The sequence below is a fragment of the Lontra canadensis genome, unplaced genomic scaffold (assembly GCF_010015895.1).
Source record: "Lontra canadensis isolate GAN:19392208 unplaced genomic scaffold, GSC_riverotter_1.0 scaffold3, whole genome shotgun sequence".
Lineage (NCBI taxonomy): Eukaryota > Metazoa > Chordata > Mammalia > Carnivora > Mustelidae > Lontra > Lontra canadensis.
The window spans coordinates 21786361-21806312 of record NW_022630997.1 but is presented as its reverse complement, the minus strand read 5'-3'; positions in this window follow the sequence as shown (position 1 = coordinate 21806312).

Below are 19952 nucleotides of genomic sequence, written 5' to 3'. Positions count from 1 at the left end.
GGAAATTCAGTATTTGTTAAATAAGGGAATGATGACTCTACTTCTTCCTAATCATGCTTCTGGTCTTATATCAGATATTACCTCCACTGGAGAACAGGTGAAAATGGGAATGTCTGTCCAGGCCGAGGGAGTGCCCTGAGGATCATCCCGGAGATTGCGAGGTGCAAGATGTAGGAGAGGAGAACAGAGGGTCTAGGAGTGTGAGCAGTTACAGGCATGAGGGCTGGGGCGCAGCGGCCTCAAAAGCCAAGCTTGTGATTTCCAATTGTATCTGGTAGCCAGTGAGGAGTCGACAAAAGTTTTTCAACAAGGGAGGGGTGGGACAGAGGTGACATGTAGGAACATCCCATCTGGCGGGATGAATTAGCGCCAAGAAAGGCCAGGGACAGAACAAGCAGTTGAGAAGTGACTGTAACAGTCAAGCTCGGAAGAAGAATGAGAACGAGGGAGGTGACCATGGGAATGGAAAGGAAGAGATGCTTCATTCATTGAGTCATTCATTCATTCAACGGATATTTCTTCATCACCGAGAGTGAGAAACTGTGCTAGATCTAGGCACCAGACTCATAAAGGGAGATGGGTCAAGGCTCACTGTGTGCTGGGAAACAAGTGACTGTCTGCTAGGCAGAAAGTAACCAAACATGATCCCCTAGATGACGAGAATCATCGTGTGGTTATGAAGATAAATGGAGAAAGCAGAAGAAAAACCTAGCTTGGGCATCGAGGAAGTAAATCCTGAATTTAGTTTGATGATACAGTAGGACAGGAAGATGGAACTATCCAGCAGGCAGGTGGAAATGTGGGACTTGAGTAGGAGAGTGTAGGGAAGACAGAAGACGGACACACGGCTACCTCTGTGAGGAAAGAGGCTGCAAACCCATAGGGAGCACCGTGACCTTGGAAGGTCTGAACTGGCCTACCTGACCTGCATTCCAGGCTCTGAGCAGAGAAAGCACAAGGTAGCCTGGGTACCAACCTGCTGCCTCCCTCCTGTCATTCCTGACACTTCAGCCCCACCGCACACGTGGAGATGAGTTGCTTTTGTCGAGCCTCCAGTCGGACTCCTGTGTCACCTCTGGCTTGAATAGTGCTCCCCCTGTCCCGGCTAGGAAAGGGTGTGCCGCAGCCAGATGGTAAACTGTGAACAGAAATAAACTCTCCTCACATGTAGCAAGTATATTTATATCCAATCCTATAATATCACTGCAGGCGTAATTATAGCCAATCCTCTAATTGCGTTGCAGATATCAGACACCCAAACCCACCAAATGCACTGCAGAGACCAGGAAGATGGTTTTTGGGGTGGGGGCCGCTGGGCCAGCTGCTACCCTGTGAGATGAATGGATGAAAACAGGGCAGGTTTACAGCTGACCAGGTGCTCGGCCGGGAGAGGTGGTAGGAATGATGATTCCGTGGGACACACAGCTCACATTCCTGTTTCAGTAAAACTGCAAGTTCTTATCTTTATTTTATTAAAAAAAATTATAAAATCAATGCTTATTCACTGTATAAGGTTTAGGAAAACGAAAAATCACCCAGAATCCCACAATATATTTGTCATTGCCACATTTTATTTTGTATGCATGTGTTTTGTGTTAGACTACAAATAATGTTTTATATATTGTGTTTCTCATTTAATACCATGACTACTTTCCTATATCATTAAGGTATATTCCCAAGTATTATTTTAAAACTTCTTATTGTGAAATGTTCATATGGTGGAATGGTATTCAGCAGTTAAAATGGATAACCTAGAGCTTCATATATAAACAATTCTTAATAGAAGATGAATAAAAAGGTAATTTTAAAAAATAATATATATAGTTGTATAAAATGTAATTATACATATTAAATAATTTTCAAAAATAATATTGTATATTGTTGATGCTATATGTTGTTTTATATTGTTAATGTTGACAAACATGTAAAAGGTATAGAAAAATAAATGGGGAGCACCTGGGTGGCTCAGTGGGTTAAGCCGCTGCCTTCGGCTCGGGTCATGATCCCAGGGTCCTGGGATTGAGCCCCGCATCGGGCTCTCTGCTCAGCAGGGAGCCTGCTTCCCTTCCTCTCTCTCTGCCTGCCTCTCTGCCTATTTGTGTTCTCTGTCTGTCAAATAAATAAATAAATAAAATCTTTAAAAAAAAAAAAAGAAAAAGAAATGGAAGGAATTTTCTCTGGGGAGGGAGGTTGGAGGTTGAAGTCAGGGACGGATGTGAAGAGGCTTTCATTGTTTCTATAATTTGTTATTTCTTTGAAAAATGATCTAAAACAAATATGTCAAAATCTTAAGACATTAAATCTAGGTGATGAATAAATGTGCTCATTATAGTCTGTATTCTTCTGACTGTATAGAATAGTTTATTACTTTCGAATTAACAGAATGTATTTGCTAGAGCAGTTTTAGGTTTATAGAAAAATCAAGCAGAAAAGTATGGGGGGTCTTCTACCCATTCTCACCCCTCTCCCAACACGCACACAGGCCCCCCTATTAGGAACATCTTGTCTGACTGTGGTGCCTTTGTTACAGCTGAAGCAATATTGGTACGTTACTACTAACTAAAGTCCGTAGTTTACATAAGCGGTCATTCTTTGTGTTGTGTATTTTATAGGTTGTTTTTTTTTTTTTTAAGATTTTACTTATTTACTTGACAGACAGAGATCACAAGTAGGCAAAGAGGCAGGCAGAGAGAGAGGAGGAAGCAGGCTCCCCACTGAGCAGAGAGCCAGATGCAGGGCTCGATCCCAGGACCCTGAGACCATGACCCGAGCCGAAGGCAGAGGCTTAACACACTGAGCCACCCAGGCACCCCAGGTTTCAACAAATGTATAATGACATGTGTCTATCATTACTGTCTCTTGCAGTACAGTTTCACTGCCCTAAAAATCTTCTGCTCCACCCACCTAGTCATTCCTCACTCCTCCCTCTCTTCACCCAAAGCCCTGGCAACTGCTGGTCTTTTCTCCATAGTTCTGCCTTCTCCAGAATGCCATAGGGTTGGAATCATACAGTGTGTATAGCCTTTGCAGAGAGGGTCCTGGACGAATTATTTTTAAATCAAACAATTAAAGCCAACTGTAACAAAGAAAACAAAAACCACCAGGAATTTACTATTTTGAGGTAATCACTCTTAGCCAGGAACACCATGTATCTTTTTTTCACGTAAATGGCATCATGGTATCTAAACAATATATTATGGAATCCATGCGATTCAGAATTCTTTCCAAAGCCTTCAGGAATGTTTCCGGGTATGGAATATTCTATCAGTGAGTTAACCAATCCTTTACTGTTTTCATCTGTGGCAGGAAGCATTTCTGGCCTTGGAGAGCCCCTCAAACTAGAAAAGGCCTTTGAAGTCTCTCTAGAGAATTAGGAATAGTCAGCCTTCTAGATATGTGTCACCTGGCAATGTGTTTGACATTAACTGTGAGTTCCCTGCAGTCAAAGACAATGTTTGCCAAATTTTCTCCTCTCTTTGCAAACACAGTCCAGCACATGGCAAGTACTTGGTGAACATGGGTGGAATGGATCTGAAGTGCCTCTAATCCAAGTGATTTTGGGGTCACCTCTAAGGAAATTCCTAAACCACAGAGGGGGCAAACTTCTTCAAGAGTTTGCATTATTCACTAGGAACCTAAGAATGGGATCAGGGAGCCCAGTTTTGTGGAGCAGAGCTAGACCGGTGCCCAGAGGAATTGGGTCGCTGGGCTTGGGTGGGAACAGAGGCCAGTGGGTGTGTCTGTCTGCTGGGAGGCTCTGGCAGGTGGGGGTGAGAACCACCTCCGCTGCCCTGAGGCTCCACAGTGGGGAGTGTCTATAGTGTTGTGTAGGCCCAGGGAGTGCTCAGGCTCCAACTTTTCTTCCCTAGGTTCAATCATACCAGTTGAGACCTTGGGATCTGCTTTGGGACTTCTGGTCGCAATCCCAACTTGGCCACTTTCAGACTATTTGGTTCTGGACAGGTGGCTAAGTCATGATGGCTTCAGCCCCCAAAGGGGCTATAAGAGCCTGGCTGGGAGGAGCTGTGAGATGAGGTGATACCTGCAAAGGACTAAGCAAAGTGCCTGGCGCTCAGCAAATCAGAGGAATGACAACAGCTTAGCATCTGTTCTTTAAAAAGCAAGGTTTTTTTTGAAAGAGCCAAGCCAGAAGGCCAGCAAACACTTTCCTCCTATAGAAAGGCCCAGCACACTTCATAACGGCCAGGTATGGTCTGGATTTAAGTGGGTGGGGACCATAGGAGCAGGAAATGGAAACCCCCATTAGTTGTCTCAAAAGGAATCTGGGGGGCTCTGATGATTTTTGCAAGCTACCTGCCGGTGTGTGTGCGTTCCCTGTTTTTATGTTTACTCTCAGATGTGGTTTAGCATCGAAAGATGCTAAATCCAGCCTTTGCAGATATATTTTCAAATGGATGCATGGCCTTTGGAGTCGCCTGATTCTACTTCTCTCTCAGTGAGGGGATTTCTAGCCACAATATCCTTACATGTCCCTAGGAGACAATCTGGATTCCCACCCCCTTTTCTCAGTCATTTCCAAGCAAACCTTGTCAATTGTATCTTCAAAACTGACCTTGGCTCTCTCCTCTTCCCACTATTGCCATTGCCATGCTTCCTGAGCAAGCCTCCTGCAGCCCTTACCTAGAGACAATCAGCCCTACCTGGCCTTTTTCTGCCCACACTTCCAAATCCACAGTCTCTTCTCCCCCCCAAACCAGGGTACGTTTTAAAAGTGTGAATCTGACCGTGACTCTCTCCCCATCTTAGATGGAGTTCCCCAGAAACACTCCCTGAAATAAGGACTCCGCAGCAATTGTTTTCATTAAAAAATGCTCCAGGAGGAGCCAGTGAGGGAGTGGGGGAAGCTGGACAGGGCAGCACAAGACACCAAGCAAAGGAGATGCCTGGGAGCCTGCACTGCATCCAGAACTTTGTTCCTGCTGAGGATAAAGGCTAGGCTTTTGTACTCCTGCTCTATTAGCAGAGTCCTGGGCCAAGAAGGTTAGAAGGAGCTCTCTGTGCACGTGGGCCAAGAGCTCCCAGGACCCAAGTGCTAGTTTTGGAATTAAGCTGCAAGAACTGATCATTTTAGCAAAAGTGTGCAGAAGCCAGGAGACTGGCACAAAGAAAGCGTGACAGGGACCCTCAACAGAGCACCAGCTGGATCCGCTCCAGTTCCTCCCTATTTCCTGTCTCAGGCCCTTGTTCATGGCCTTCATAGCACATGTCACACTTTATAAGTAGTTTATATAATTATTTGTCTCTCTCTACTTGTTTATTATCTGTTTTCCTGACTACAATGAAATCTCTAGGTATAGTGAGTACATCTGTCTTGTTCCCTTTTATACCCCAGTACCTAGGATAGAGATGGCACATTGTGGATCCTCCACAAAAATTTTTATAAATGGATGAATGAATGATGGGAACTTGGTTTGGACACCTTCAGGAATGGTGATCTCCTACAGCACGAAGCAGCTCATCCCACTGCCAGGAAACCTTAATGGAAAGCCTATCTCAAGACTGAACTTCCTTCCTAGTCTGCTTCTTGTCACACCATCGGGTCTCCTCTCTGGAACAGCTCAGGAAACCATTGTCTCTTCCATGCCGGTCCCTCAAATGACCAATGTCCCACCTTTCTCACCTCCAGACTAGTCAACCCAGATCCTCCAGAAGTTCCTTGGATGACATGGGTCTTAGAGCAGTGGCCTCCATCATTTCACTAGTCTGAGAAAATTCTTGTTATCTAGCTAGACAATGCAGAGCCATCTGTCCCATACCATGCTGAATACACCCAACCTTGGAAGGCAAACTGGGTCAAGCCAGATGAGAATCTGAGCGAAACTAAAGATTACCTAGTCAGGGCTCCAGAGTCAGCAGACCCAAGTTTGAATCCCAGATCCACTTATTCTTAAATGACTGTTCTTGGGCAAAGTACTTCGTTTCTCTAAACCCCAGTTGCTTTATCCGTACAATGGGAAGAATAAGAGCACCTCCATAACAGGGTGGGTGTGAGGGTTAAATTAAATAAGACAACAGATGTGAACCACTTAGCAGAACACTGTGCCCAGCTTTCAGGGCCTGGGAGCTTCCCCAGATCTCACCTCTGATCCAATAGCTCTGCTTTTTCCCAGTCAAATCCTTGTCCGGACCCAGCTTCGTTCAGATACCTCTGCACCCATTCAGTCATGATGAGGCTTCCAGGAGCTGCATCCAGATGTTTTCCTGGTTATTGTTTTTCTCCTCGCTGCTCCTGCATATCCATCCTGCCTTTCCTCCTTACTTGTCCTTCTTGCTCACTTAATTCTCTCCTCCTATTTCTGGTTCTCCCCGCCATCTTTCTTTATGTCATGGAAACTCTAACCAGAACTTTTTTTTTTCTCTCTCTCTCACCTCCCCCTGTCCCCCATTTTCTATTCTGCCTCCTACCTGGGCTCCAGAGAACCAAGAGGAAATGATCGACCCGGTGACAGAAAGATCAGTACATGGTACCTCCCTCACCGCATAGTCATCTGAAGCCACAGGCTTCAGCGGCTTCCTTGCCACAGACTGAATGGTAAAACCCAAGGTCAAATGAGGAGCCAGCAGCAGTGAGGGCAGAGGAGAAACAGGACATTCTCTTCCCCCTCCCCTGTGCATATGTTTCTCATTCCTTTCCTTGCCCACTGCATTAGTACACTACGGTGATAGCTGTTTGTCTTGTTCTTGACTTTAATGGAAACGCCTCTAATAGTTTGTCATTAATTATGACTTTCCTTCCTTGGCTTTGTGCTAAATAGCTTTTATCCAATGGGGGAGCTCTCTTCTACATCTAGTTTGCTAAGCTTACGTGATATGTCATTGTGGTTACTAGACTTGAGTTTCTAGGTTGGAAGTAGAGCACTGAAAACCAGGGAAGCAGGGAGGTAAGTAGGTTGGCTTGGGAGGTAGCCCAGGAATATCAGAAGGAAGAATTGAGGCCAAGCCAGTAGGCTGGGGGACGATGCCACATCCTGTCCTGAGGGACTGTCATGGCACCGATAGTGCTCTTCATATTCTGCTCTCAGACTAAGTGTGATACTGCGATTCAAAGACTCTACTGGACCCTTGAGGGTAGCAATGACAAAACTTGGCTCTTGTTATAGTTCTCGTTTCTTCTTTTATTAATTTAAATAAGCAATTCTGGATTTTCAAGAAGCCTTTGGACCTTCTTGAATTGGAGCAGATAACTGAAACTTCATCCCTTTTCACGTGAAAGCTTTTTGGAGGTGGATCTGATCCCGGTTTTCCATTCCAATCAGTTGCTGTGAAAGCCACTTCTTGTTCTTCCTGTGGGCAAATCAAACCTCTTTTTCTCCCTGATGGAAATTCAGGAAGGAAACCAAATAATTCCCAACAGAGACAAGAGTTGACCACAGTACCATCCACAAGGGCTTTTAAAGATTTCAATCTTGCATGTGAGAATGTTGGCAACCGAGGCTGGTGGCTCACTCTCCATTGTCAGCTTGACGGAGATGTGGTTCTGCCATTCTGACAGAAAGATCTTTTTTGATGGAGAAGAGGTTGCAATCAAAACATTGCTGAGGTCCACTTTAACACTGGGGAACTGTGGTAAAAGCGTTTGTGACAAACATCCAGAATAAAGTACTAAACACTGATAGCTCATATTTCTCAAGAAACCAACCTGCACATACTCTAGAATTGATGAAAGGAAGGGACATTCTGAGCAAAATTATGCCATGTGGCATCGATTGATAGTTATTCTACTGATATGTGTTTTTTTTGTGTGTTGTTTCTACCATGATTGGCGGAAAATTTGCCAGTCTGCTCTAGGATCACCAGGAGATGATTATGCTTGACTTCTTTAATTAGTTCCACTCTTAACTGACGAGGGGTGGGGAAAGTAAGTGCTAAACAGCCTGTCACAAAGGGAAAATTTAAACCAACTGGTAATGTGTCAGACAGTTTGGAATAGTCTCAGAAGGTGGCAAGTAAATAGAATCTATGAGGAAAAGTTGAAGGAAGTGACATACCTCAGCCTTACAAGAGAAGGTGACAGGCTCATATAGTGTCTGTTTCTAGTACAGTGAACTAGATCATCAACACTCCAAAAACACCTTCTGTGCTCAGCAGACAGTGGTGCCCTGGAAAAAGCAATGGCTTTAGCTTAGAGGAAGGAGGCTCCAGCGGCAATTCGGCCAAAGGGGCACTTTGGCTTGTCTACCTGTTTCCACCTCTGTCAAATTGAAAAACTTGGACCACTTTGGGGTTCCCAGCCAAGCCTTCCTTTAAGGCAATCTAAAAGAAAAATGTTTGAACATTTCACACCACTCCAAGGATATAGGACTTTTACTTTATTACATAGTAAATGCATTTATTTAGTGATCAGAATTTTTCAAACATGAAGCTCACCAGGAATAAGAGTAATAAGAGAGGCGCTTGGTGGTAAGAGTTTGAAAAACCAGTCTGTAAGACACTATGGAGAAGAGACTTTGCCAGCTTTGGCTTAGAGACCTTAGCTGCCAGCACAGTGCCTCCTTAAGTGCTCATTAAGCTTCCATCAAATGCAAATGCAGAGAGACCCCCAATAAACTCCCTTGTACTCATCACTCAGCTCCAGGAATGATCCCTCACAGTCTTGCTTTTCTGTGCTCCTACTCAAGTGACTTCTAAACCTCCTCACAGATTATTTTGGTGCAAGTTCCAGATATCATATAATTTCACCCACAAACATTTCAATGTGTCACTCTGAAAAGTCAGTATTTTGTAAATACAGTTTCATCACACTTAAAATAAATATCATCTAATGTCAATTCAGTGTTCAAATTTCTCTGATTGTGTCCTAAATATTTTTTAAGGTTTGTTTAAACTCTAAAGATTGCAATTGGGTGAAATGTATATTAAGTTTTGTTTAAGCCACAGTCACCCCACATGCACCTTCCCACACACACATTTCTTGTGACTTACTTGTTGAAGGGACTAGGTCTCTTGTCCCAGACTTTCCCTAAGTCTGGATCCTGTTGGTTGCCTCTCCAAATGTCACTTAAAGTACATTTACCTTGTACTTCCTATACACTGGTAGTTAGATCCAAAGACTTAATCTAGGGGCTCCTGGCTGGCTCAGTAAGTTTAGCATCTGTCTTTTGCTCAGGTCATGATCCCAGGGTCCTGGGGTCGAGCTCCACATCGGGCTCTCTGCTCAGCAGGGAGCCTGCTTCTCCCTCTCCCTTTGCCTCTCCTCCTGGCTTGTGCTCTCTCTCTCTCTCTCTCAAATAACATAAATAAAATGTTGGGTTTTTTTTTTAAAGACTTAATCTAGTTCAGGTTCTTCTTCTTCCTCTCCTCCTTCTCCATCTTCTTTGTCAAGAATGCTTCATAGGCAGCTTTCTGTATTTCCACCATGCCCTGTTATCTTTCTTTTTCAGACATTAGCAGGCGTTGAAGATCATGGCATAGATAGATCCATTATTTCATGAAGAGTTGTAAAATGTTGGTATGTTAACTTCATGTCTTAGCTTCACTTCTTCATTTACTTCTATAAAGAAAAACTTTATATCTGGCATATTTCTATACAGAAAACTTCCTAATCAACTATTCTGTTATCCTGGCACACAACTGGAAAAAGAATAGCAGAATAAATGCTATGTCTTTCCCTTTATTTACTAGTTTCAAAATAATAGGCTGATTCCCTAGCATCCTTCAAAAGATGACAAATGAGAGGGCTTTTTTTAAAGCACTACTATGAACTCATGGGTTTAAATATATTTGAGAAGTTTGAGTTCGATGCAGTTATAATCCTTATTGATTATCCCATCATTGGCCAGTGGCATTGTGGGAGCCTCTAATCTGCTCCAGAGTCCTGTGGACCAGCTCTGGTGGGGATTGGCAGTTCTTAGTTTCTGTAGACTCAACTTTGGAGATAACTTCTAAGGTCCTCCTTAGCATTGCCCTGGCACCAGGGAAATAGGAGCCCCTGCCCTTGGCCACACATATCACATACACTGAGCCACAAAGTATTTTTTTTCCTCTTTTCAGATTTCATAGGAAAGTTTTCTGAAAGTTGGGTGACTGATTGAGTCAGGGAAGGGAGGGGTCATGTGTGGACCCAACTGGTCCCCTCAGGCGGAGGATGAGAGCTGAGGCTAACATGACAATGGGTTGGGGGGTGGGCAAAGGGGAGGGATGGGAGACAAAATCCCAGCTTCTGCCCTCGGAAATCAAGGAGAGACTGCCTGGGCATCTGGGTGGCTCAGTTGGTTAGGCATCTGCCTTGAGCTCAGGTCACGATCTCAGGGTCCTGGGATTGAGTCCCACATCAGGCTCCCTGATCAGCTGGGAGCCTGCCTCTCCCTCTGCTTCCCACTTGTTCTCTCTTTCTCTCTCAAATAAATAAAATCGTTTTTTAAAATCTTTTTTAAAAAAAGATTTTATTTATTTATTTGACAAAGAGAGAGAGATCACAAGTAGGCAGAGAGGCAGGCAGAAAGAGAAGTGGAAGCAGGCTCCCTGCTGAGCAGAGAACCCCATGCAGGGTTTGATCCCAGGACCCTGAGATCATGACCTGAGCCGAAGGCAAAGGCTTAACCCATTGAGCCACCCAGATGCCCCTCAAATAAATAAAATCTTAAAAAAAAAAAAAGACTGCCTATGTCAGTTTAAAGTTGGCCCCTCCAGTCAACACAAACGGGTGTCTAGACAAAACTTACTCCTCTGTAACTACCCTCCTGCACGTTCCCCCTGCCCCACTCCCTGCTCTTTGGCTGGGCTGCCACAGATTTGGGAGGCACTTAGAACTGCCTGGTACTCTTGGATTGGAAAAATAAGGTGTCGGGGAGGGTAATCTGCCTGCCCTAACTTTAGGGACTTCAGTCAGTTTGTATGCTGGGATTGGATGCACCCAGACAACCCCCCCGCCCCAGGGTCCTGCGGCCAGCTTCTGCCCTGCCCTGCCCTGCCCTAGCATGTCCATGTAACTACAACTCAGGTGTCCAGATGGCAGGAACAACCCAGGGAGAAACTTGTTCCTTTAGCTTCCACAACTCAAAGAAGTGGAGTGGGCTGTAGGGGGAGAGAAAATCTTGGTTGGAGCAGAGGATGAAAGTGGGCATAGCTTGATTTATAGCTTTTAAATATTTAGACATATCTGCCTTTTTGCAAATGATAGGGCAGCACTGGTCCTCGGGATGAGGTCCATGGCTGCTGGCTGCTGTGCTGTCTGGAGTTGTCCTAACTCCTTCCTCACGTAGATTTTCTTTGTTAATCTCTTCCTTCAAATAGGTGATACACTCGACAGCCTTTGAAAAGATTATTATTTTTTTATTAGTAGGAGCTAACTTAAGCCAGTTTCTAATGCTGCATGTGCACACACACACACACACACACACACACACACACACAAAACCCTTAACTAAAACCACTGTTAGGAGGAGCACTGGGTGAGGAGCCAAAGCACCCAAATTCTTTCCTTTACCTCTGACACCCCCATCCCTATCATCACATCATTTCTTTTCTTTTTTTTTTTTTTAAGATTTTATTTATCTGATAGAGCGTGCATGTGAGCACAAACAGGAGGAACAGCAGGCAGAGGGAGAGGAAGAAACAGGCTCCCCATCCGGCAGAGAGCCCGATGTGGGGTTTGATCCCAGGACCTTGGGATCATGACCTGAGCTGAAGGCAGACGCCTAACAACTGAGCCAGTTAGGCAACCCTCATCACATCTTTAAAAGCCAGACCTATTATCTTCTCTTATAACCAGAGCTAAAGCAATCAGGTGAAATAGAAATAATAATGATTAAAAATAATGATGATAGCAATAATACCTTTTTTAGCACTTTTTATATCAGGAACTGTGTTAAGTGCTTTACATAATTTATTTTATGAATCTAATCCTCAAAAACAATATTGGGTTCATTAAGATGCCTTTGACGCTGTATAAGAGAAACCCCAAGCTGTAAGGACACCTTCCGGCTTGCTTAACTTAGAGGCCCAGTGAGATTTTCAGGGACCCAGGTTCTTTCCATCTCTTTGCTCAGTTGGCTCTGGTCTCCAGGCTAGCACTCCTCGTGACTGCAAAGTAGCCGCTGAATTTCCAGGAGTCACGTCAAACATGACAAGGTTTAGCAGAGGGATGGTCTCTTACTTGTAGCTCTTTTTGATGAACAAGAAAAACTTTCCAAGAAGTTTCCCCTGGATCACCCCTCCCCCCAACATGAATGGCCAGAACTGGGCCATACGCACATGCCTAATCCAACCACTGACCAGGAGTAAGGTTACTGCAATGGGCCTAGACCAAATGTAATTCACCCCAAGTTGAGAGGGGAAGAGGTGAAACACTCTGGAAAAAAAAGAATGAGACTTTTGCAGCAAAGAAGGGAGGAAATGGCTAGTTGACCAGGAGTGTCTGCTACGAACTTTGTGAGATGTGCAGGAAAGGTAAAGTGGCTTGCCCAAGGTCAAACAACCAGTTAGTGACAGATGTGGGATTTGAACCTAGAACTGTCTCTAAAACCTGTTCTCTGAACCTATGCTCTGGGAGGCAGTTAGTCCTCACTAGGCTCTGGGCTTTTAGGTTTTTTATTTTGGTTTGGTTTTTTGTTTGTTTGTTTGTTTGTTTGTTTTTTAAAGATTTTATTTATTTATTTGACAGATAGAGATCACAAGTAGGCAGAGAGGCAGGCAGAGAGAGAGGAGGAAGCAGGCTCCCTGCCGAGCAGAGAGCCCAATATGGGGCTCGATCCCAGGACCCTGGGATCATGACCCGAGCCATGGGAAGTGGGACAAAGCCATGAGAATAAGTTTCACTTATTCATTGGAAGTTTCCATTGATTTGGTCCTAGGCTCAAGGAAGAAGCCAGTCTCCAACAGGAGGAAATGAAGCCGTCACAAAAAGGAGAAGCATAGGAGCATCCAGACAATGTTGGGGTCCCTGATTCTAGTTACTCATGCTCGCTGTGGTTCGCTTACTCAAGCCACAAATTTCTTTTATGCCAGAGCTAGTTCCAGTCTCTTGAGAGGCTGGGTCAGCTCTGTTTTTTGCACTTGACTTTATGAGACATCCTAGGTCCATATAATACGCTATCCTCTTCTTCTTAAGCAAGGTAAAGGTGGTTTATGTTACCTGTAACTCAGAGAGTCTTAACTAAGACTGCTTCTTTAATGATGGGCAGGCATAGAAGGGCCTAGTGAAAGCTATCTCCCTCACTGCACAGAGAAAGAGATGGAGGATGGATGGTGACTAGTGCTGAGACCTCAACTTTGGGTCATGAATCCTCACCCCAAGGAGAGATGGATGGTTTTGGATTCTGGACACCGAGCCCACCATGGGAGGAACTTCAAACTTGCCTAAGAAGTTATCCAAATCTGCCTGCCAAAACTATGTTGTTTTATGTTAACCAAACTGTGAAACTGCTTCCTATCTTCAACAATATTAAGATGGGAGGGAATGGAAACAGGAAGATTCCCATGTTTGCACATTTTATCTGCTCCTGGGGCTCCTGACTTGCAGATGAGCCTGAAGTTTACACCAGAGGGTAAACAAGATAGCTATTTGGACATCACACACCACTTTGCCAGTTTCCGTTCTCTTGAATTATTTACCGTCTAATTGTCTGCATTGAAACAGAATCTGGAAACATGGAGTCAGAGATGTAGCCTTATTTGGGAGTTAGAGAAGGGAAGCTGGAGTCCAGAAGCCCCTGGAGCAGGAAAGCTTTGTGGCTTTCTGAAGTTCTCTTGCTTTGGGAGGGCTATGACCACAGGGTGGGGGAAAGCAAACCATCAGCAGACAGAGCCACAGGCTGGAGGCACCCCCAACCTAACCTGTCCCATCTCTCCTCCGAAGCCACAATCCCTGGGTGCCAGTATGGACTTAATCACTCTGAGCCTTGATTTCTTGTCTGCAAAAGACAGACTGTGAAAGGGGATGGGACAGAAAAATAAGCCTCTCTTCAGATTTAAAAGACTGTTAGGACAAACTTTATCTTCACCATCATAGCAATAATTTCCGATAGGAATAAATATTAGTAGCTGTGAAAAAAAAGAAAAATATTCTAAAAATACTTCAGGCAGTAACAGAGAAACTTTGGAAAGTTTGGAAAAGTATAATGACAAAAGTCACTAGTAGTCTCACTGTTTGGTAAGAATCGCTCCTTATATTTTGATGTATTTTCTTCCAGTATTTTTTTTTAAACCAAATATCTATAATAAAATTGGGAAACATTAATTATATTATTAAAAATTACACTATTTTATAGCCTAGTTTTTTTTTCTATTCAACATTTTGTCGTGAGCTTTTCCCCCATGTCAATAAATATTCTTCAAAAACAAGATTTTTGGGGTGCCTGGGTGGCTCAGTGGGTTAAAGCCTCTGCCTTCGGCTCAGGTCATGATCCCAGGGTCGTGGGATCGAGCCCCACATCAGGCTCTCTGCTCAGCAGGGAGCCTGCTTCCTCCTCTCTCTCTCTCTGCCTGCCTCTCTGCCTACTTGTGATCTCTGTCAAATAAGTAAATAAAATCTTTAAAAAAACAAAAACAAAAACAAAAAAAACACAAGATTTTTAACCAACTGGGTGGCTAAATTGGTTAAGCGTCTACTTTCAGCTCAGGTCATGGTCCCAGGGTCTTGGGATAGATCCCCACATTAGGCTCTCTGCTCGATGGGGAGGCTGCTCTCCTTCTCCCCCGCTTTGTGCTCTCTAGCTTTGTCTCTCAAATAAATACAATCTTAAAAAAAAAAAACCAGCAAGATTGTTAGGGACACCTGGGTGGCTCAGTCGGTTAAGCATCTGATGCTTGATCCTAGTGCAGGACTTGATTTCAGGGTTATGAGCTTCAGCCCCATGTTGGGCTCCCCATCTGGCATGGAGCCTACTTAAAAACAACAAGATTTTCAATGACTGATTGTTTTCAAACAGTTTTCTGTAAAGAGATCCAGGATTAAAATATTATTAACTAGGATTCAATAGATTCAGTTTGATTTCACACTGAAATCTAACTGTGGGACCGCAGAGGATGCCGATCACAATATGGAGTCACAGTCTGGACAGAGAGGATCAGGAGCAGATGTGCAAACGATTGTTCCACACCAGGACAACTTCGGCTGCACAGTGGCCCATGGGCAGGAAGTGAGAGAGAGAATATGGTGAGTGGATGGTCAGGGTCAGGGTGGATGGGAGAACCCAGGTGAGGGAGAGTGAGTGGTGAGCAGATCCTAGAAAACCCATGACTCTAGTCACTGAGATATTAATAATTGCTATTATGCTGTTCCCTATGCTCTTATGGCCTAAAATCTGCAGTCCAAGTGCCACCTGTATATTCGTATTTCCTTCCAGTCTTTTTTCTAAACATAATGGCTTTTTTTTTTTACATTGGTGAAATCTATAATAAGAATATTTTCGTTACCTGCTGTTTTATTTTTTCATTTATACAAACTCAGTCTTCAAGTTTTTTTTTGTTTTTTTTAAAAGATTTTATTCATTTATTTGACAGAGAGAGATCACAAGCAGGCAGAGAGGCAGGCAGAGAGAGAGGAGGAAGCAGGCTCCCCGCTGAGCAGAGAGCCCGATGCGGGGCTCAATCCCAGGACCCTGAGATCATGACCTGAGCCGATGGCAGCGGCTTAACCCACTGAGCCACCCAGGCGCCCCTCAGTCTTCAAGTTTAATTTGTATAAACTTAGGATAGAGGAAAAGGAACTGTGTATCAATAGAAGACAATTTATCCATTTACTAGTTAGGGTCTTAGTCACACCAATTTCCACTCAAATCAACATGATTTTGAAATTTGCAAGGAAAACGGTCCACTTACAAATAATTGTGGGGAGGAGATATACATGTACACACTGTGGAGTCGGCTGATGCCTCCTTTTCCTCGCAGGCAACTAAGGGGAGGGAAAAGGGGTAAGTAAAGGCATGTCAGGGAAAGTCAGAGAAGCATCCACACCTGCTCGTTGTATCAAGTGTCTAGAGGTTCTCTAAATAATTCAGGTGCAGCCGGCTCCCTCCAGGGGCAGGTGCTGAGGAGAGTTTCCAGACAAGCATCTCCTCTTGCAAAGCTGGAGCCGACCTAGGATCTGATTACTTGAAAAGGGGTCCAGTTAGTAGCTATGGCAACCTCCTTCTTCAGCCTTAAAACTTACCTTGGGTTAAGGTATAAGAAGCTTCTAGGGAAATACTATTGCTACAGTCCACCATGGTGGGGAAGAGCTCTGAAGCCCAGGTGTCTAGGTTCTACTACTTCCTAACTGTATGACCTTGGGCAATTTACTCAACCTCTCTTATCCTCAGTTTCTGTACCTATAAACTAGGAATAACAAGTCACTCATTGAGACTGCTGTGACATCACATGCGAGGCTCCTACTATAATGCCTGATACATAATAGATATCTCCTCATAGTGTCCCCAAACACATTTCCTAAGAAGAGATGTCTGTGCTTTAAATAAAAGAGCAATGCCCAGAAAGAAGAGAAATATATTCCTTAGAACAAAATAAATATAACAGCTAACAGTTTTTTTTTTTTTAAGATTTTATTTATTTATTTGACAGAGAGAGAGAGAGAGAGCACAAGCAGGCAGAGAGGCAGGCAGAGGCAGAGAGAGAAGCAGGCTCCCCAGTGAGCAAGGAGCCCCATGCGGGGCTTGATCCCAGGACCCTGAGATCATGACCCGAGCCCAAGGCAGCGGCTTAACTCACTGAGCCACCCAGGCGCCCCAGCTAACAGTTTTTGAAGGTTTACTATAGGCTGGACATTGTGCTGAGTGCTTTACATATAATCTCACAAAACCCATTATCAAAGTTCTGAGAAGTTAAGACACTTACCCCTAGCAAACAGCTAGAAGATGGTGGAATCAAGGTCCAAACCTGTTCTGTCCCTCGTCTAAAAAAAAGAACCTGTGTTGTTACCCTCTAGGCAAGTTGGTTTCTGAAAGTCATTTTACTGTGCCAGCACTCATCTGCAGGTGGACAACCTGAGGGTGGCCTGGGGCGGGGTGTGGCGGGGGGAGTGGAGGGGGGGGTGGGGGGGTGGAGTGGATAGAGGGTAGACCTCCTTAGGTCCATGCGGCCAGACTGCCCTCTAGTGTTGGAGGACTGTCAGGGCCACATGGAATAAAGAGCGAGTGGCTTTTCCTTTGAGGTGGCAGTGAACCCTCCTCCCTTCCATCCTGGAGTGCAGTCTGTCGAGTGTCTTCCTATTGGCCAAAGGGTTCTCCTAGAAATGGGGGTCAAAAAGGTGGTAAAGACTGGGAGTTAAGGTCAAAAAGGTGGTAAAGACTGGGAGTTAAGGAGACTGGGAGTAAAGACTGGGACTATCTTGGGACAGAACAGCAGTTCTCAGACAGGTTAAGCTTCAAAACCATTGGGTAGAGGGAGTGTCTCCTATTCTCAGCACACAGCACATACTAGGTGCTCAGTGAGTACTGAACTAAGTTTTAAATCTCTTTCTCCTTATGAGAGTTCTGCCAGTAGGAGAAGTTATGGAATTATTGGTTTTTGCCAGAAACACTAGCAGAAAAGACACTGCAACATGTAACCCACCATCCGTCCTAATAGATTCCAAGGAAATGTTCATGTTCATGACCAGGTAAGAATGACGACACTCCTTGGTTGTTCAGAAATGAGCTGCAGTCAGTAAAGATGTGTGATCATTTTTGTCTACCACCCTCACACCAAGTCCCTAATGGTCCAAGGGTCTCAGAGAAGGCACCCCCTCCCCACCTCCTGCTGCATCCACAACTCTGCCAAAGCGGTCTGTTTCACCAAGAGGTCAGTGAACACCTGTAGGCACTGCTGCTAACTGGACCACAGGGGAACATTAAGACAGACATACCAGGAAGGGCCCTATTGCTAATCATGGCTAATGCTGATGGAGCGTCTTCCCTGAGCTGGGTGTACAATCTAGCTCTCCCAGATCTCTCCTCACAGGTAGGTGGTAGTCTCCTACTTTTTCCAAATAATGACACTGAGGCCCATTTTGGTAGAAGTAACTCTTGTTATGTTCACACAATTTAGAGATGGCAACACAGGCCAGGATGACTCTCAAATGCAAGCTCTTTCCAATATGGCACTAATTTTTTGCAATAACTGTTACTGTGACTGTTGCCTTTTTCTAAAATATAAGAACCTCCAAGAGGATTAGCCCCATGGAGCCATCAGTTTACAAACAGGTGGCTTTTTTTTTTTTTTCTTTTCACTTCCGTGGTCTAGCTTTCTCCAGCCTAATTTCCCGCAGATCTTCAGTCTGTACCCGCTGCCTAGGGCAACTCTAAATTCCCACTCTCCTCTCCAGAAGTGCCCAGGAATTTTTCCTTTTCTCCATCTCCTACAGAGCAATTCGGCTTTCCCACATCCTACCACAAAATCTGATTTACAAAACCCATCAATGAGCTCAAGAGAACAAAAGGGGCTTCTAGAAAAAGCTAGTCTTAAGAGGGGGTTTAGGGTAATTGTGGCACACAGTGCTAGTAGCTTATCCAGTGTTTATCTTTTCTCCTTCCTTATGAAGAGGATCCTGGTTTTTGTTCAGGGAGGAATGTGCCCAACTGTAAAGCTGTATTTCTCAACCTCCCTTATAGCTAGAGTTGTCCACATGGCTGCAAGAAACAGCTCCTCCCTAAAAGCCATGTTGTTTAGGTGAATGGATGCTTCTCCCATCTCCCTGAATCAGAGTAATTTTCTTCCCCTATTCAATTTCTCTTCTCCCTTACCAATAGACTCCTTCTTAGAGCTACAGTATGCCCAGATAAAAAAGCCACACTCCCTAGATCTCTTGTAGAAGCAAGGAGTGTCATAAGCCAGTTCTGGACAAACAGTTGGATGGGCCTTCCTGAAAAGTCACTTGGACGAGGCAGCTGGCATGTACTCGTTTGCCTGTGGTTCCTCCTCCTTCCTGCTGTCTGGAACATGGTCCTGATGGTAGGGAGATCACTGTCATGTGGATGAGGGCCTTACCCTACCATGGGAGAACAGAAACTGAAAGGAGCCAGAGTGCCTGATGACATCATGGAGCCGCGGCCTCAGCCCTGAGATGCCTACCTCCAGATCTCTTCTTACTGGAGATGAAAATGAACTCCTATCATGTTCAAGCCTTAGCTGTTTGCATTTCCTGGGACAATGCAACTCAATTCCTACATTTACTACAGTGATTGATTCAGGCCAGTTTAATAAGAGTGGAGGTTAGGACCTCTGTCTGATGGTAGTTTTACCGGATGCCCTCCCATCATCCAACCCACATTATTAAAAACACAAATTCTCAGCCCCAACCCCAACCTACTGAGTCAGCAATCTATTCTAATAACCCTGCGGGTGATTCTGAGACTCTTAAGTTTGAAAACCGCCGATTTATAGAGATCTGCAGAGAAAGGGAGCCAAGCCCTGATCAAATCATGCCTGAACTACATGTCTGGATTTCCTTAATTATGTAACCCAATAAATACACTTTCTTTTGTGAAACTAGTTCGAGCAGAGGGTTCTGTTACTTGTACCTGAAAACACTCCTACAGTTGCGGCCTCGAGGTCACTATCCTCACAGGGCACAAAATAGTACCCAGAAATATTCTGTTCCATGTCCGTTTGAGAGGCAGAAGTAAGGAGTAACCACATCGACAACAATGGCTCCAGTCAAAAAGGATACCTGATTAGAGTTAAAGCCTTAGCCAGACAGGACTGTCAGAGGATACATCTAAATAGGCAGTACCGTTGTGCTGGCTTGGAGGTTAGGAACGAATCTCTAGTTCAGAAGCGTGCACACCCCGTGTATTCTGCACTGCCCTGTCTCCCGTGTTACTGCAAAACACAGGAGAGATGGTTCCACAACATAAGGGATCTAGAGCAAATAACACTGATTATAATCTAGTCCCTGGGGGCGCCTGGGTGGCTCAGTGGGTTAAGCCTCTGCCTTCAGCTCAGGTCATGATCTCAGGGTCCTGGGATCGAGTCCCACATCGGGCTCTCTGCTTGGCAGGGAGCCTGCTTTTTCCTCT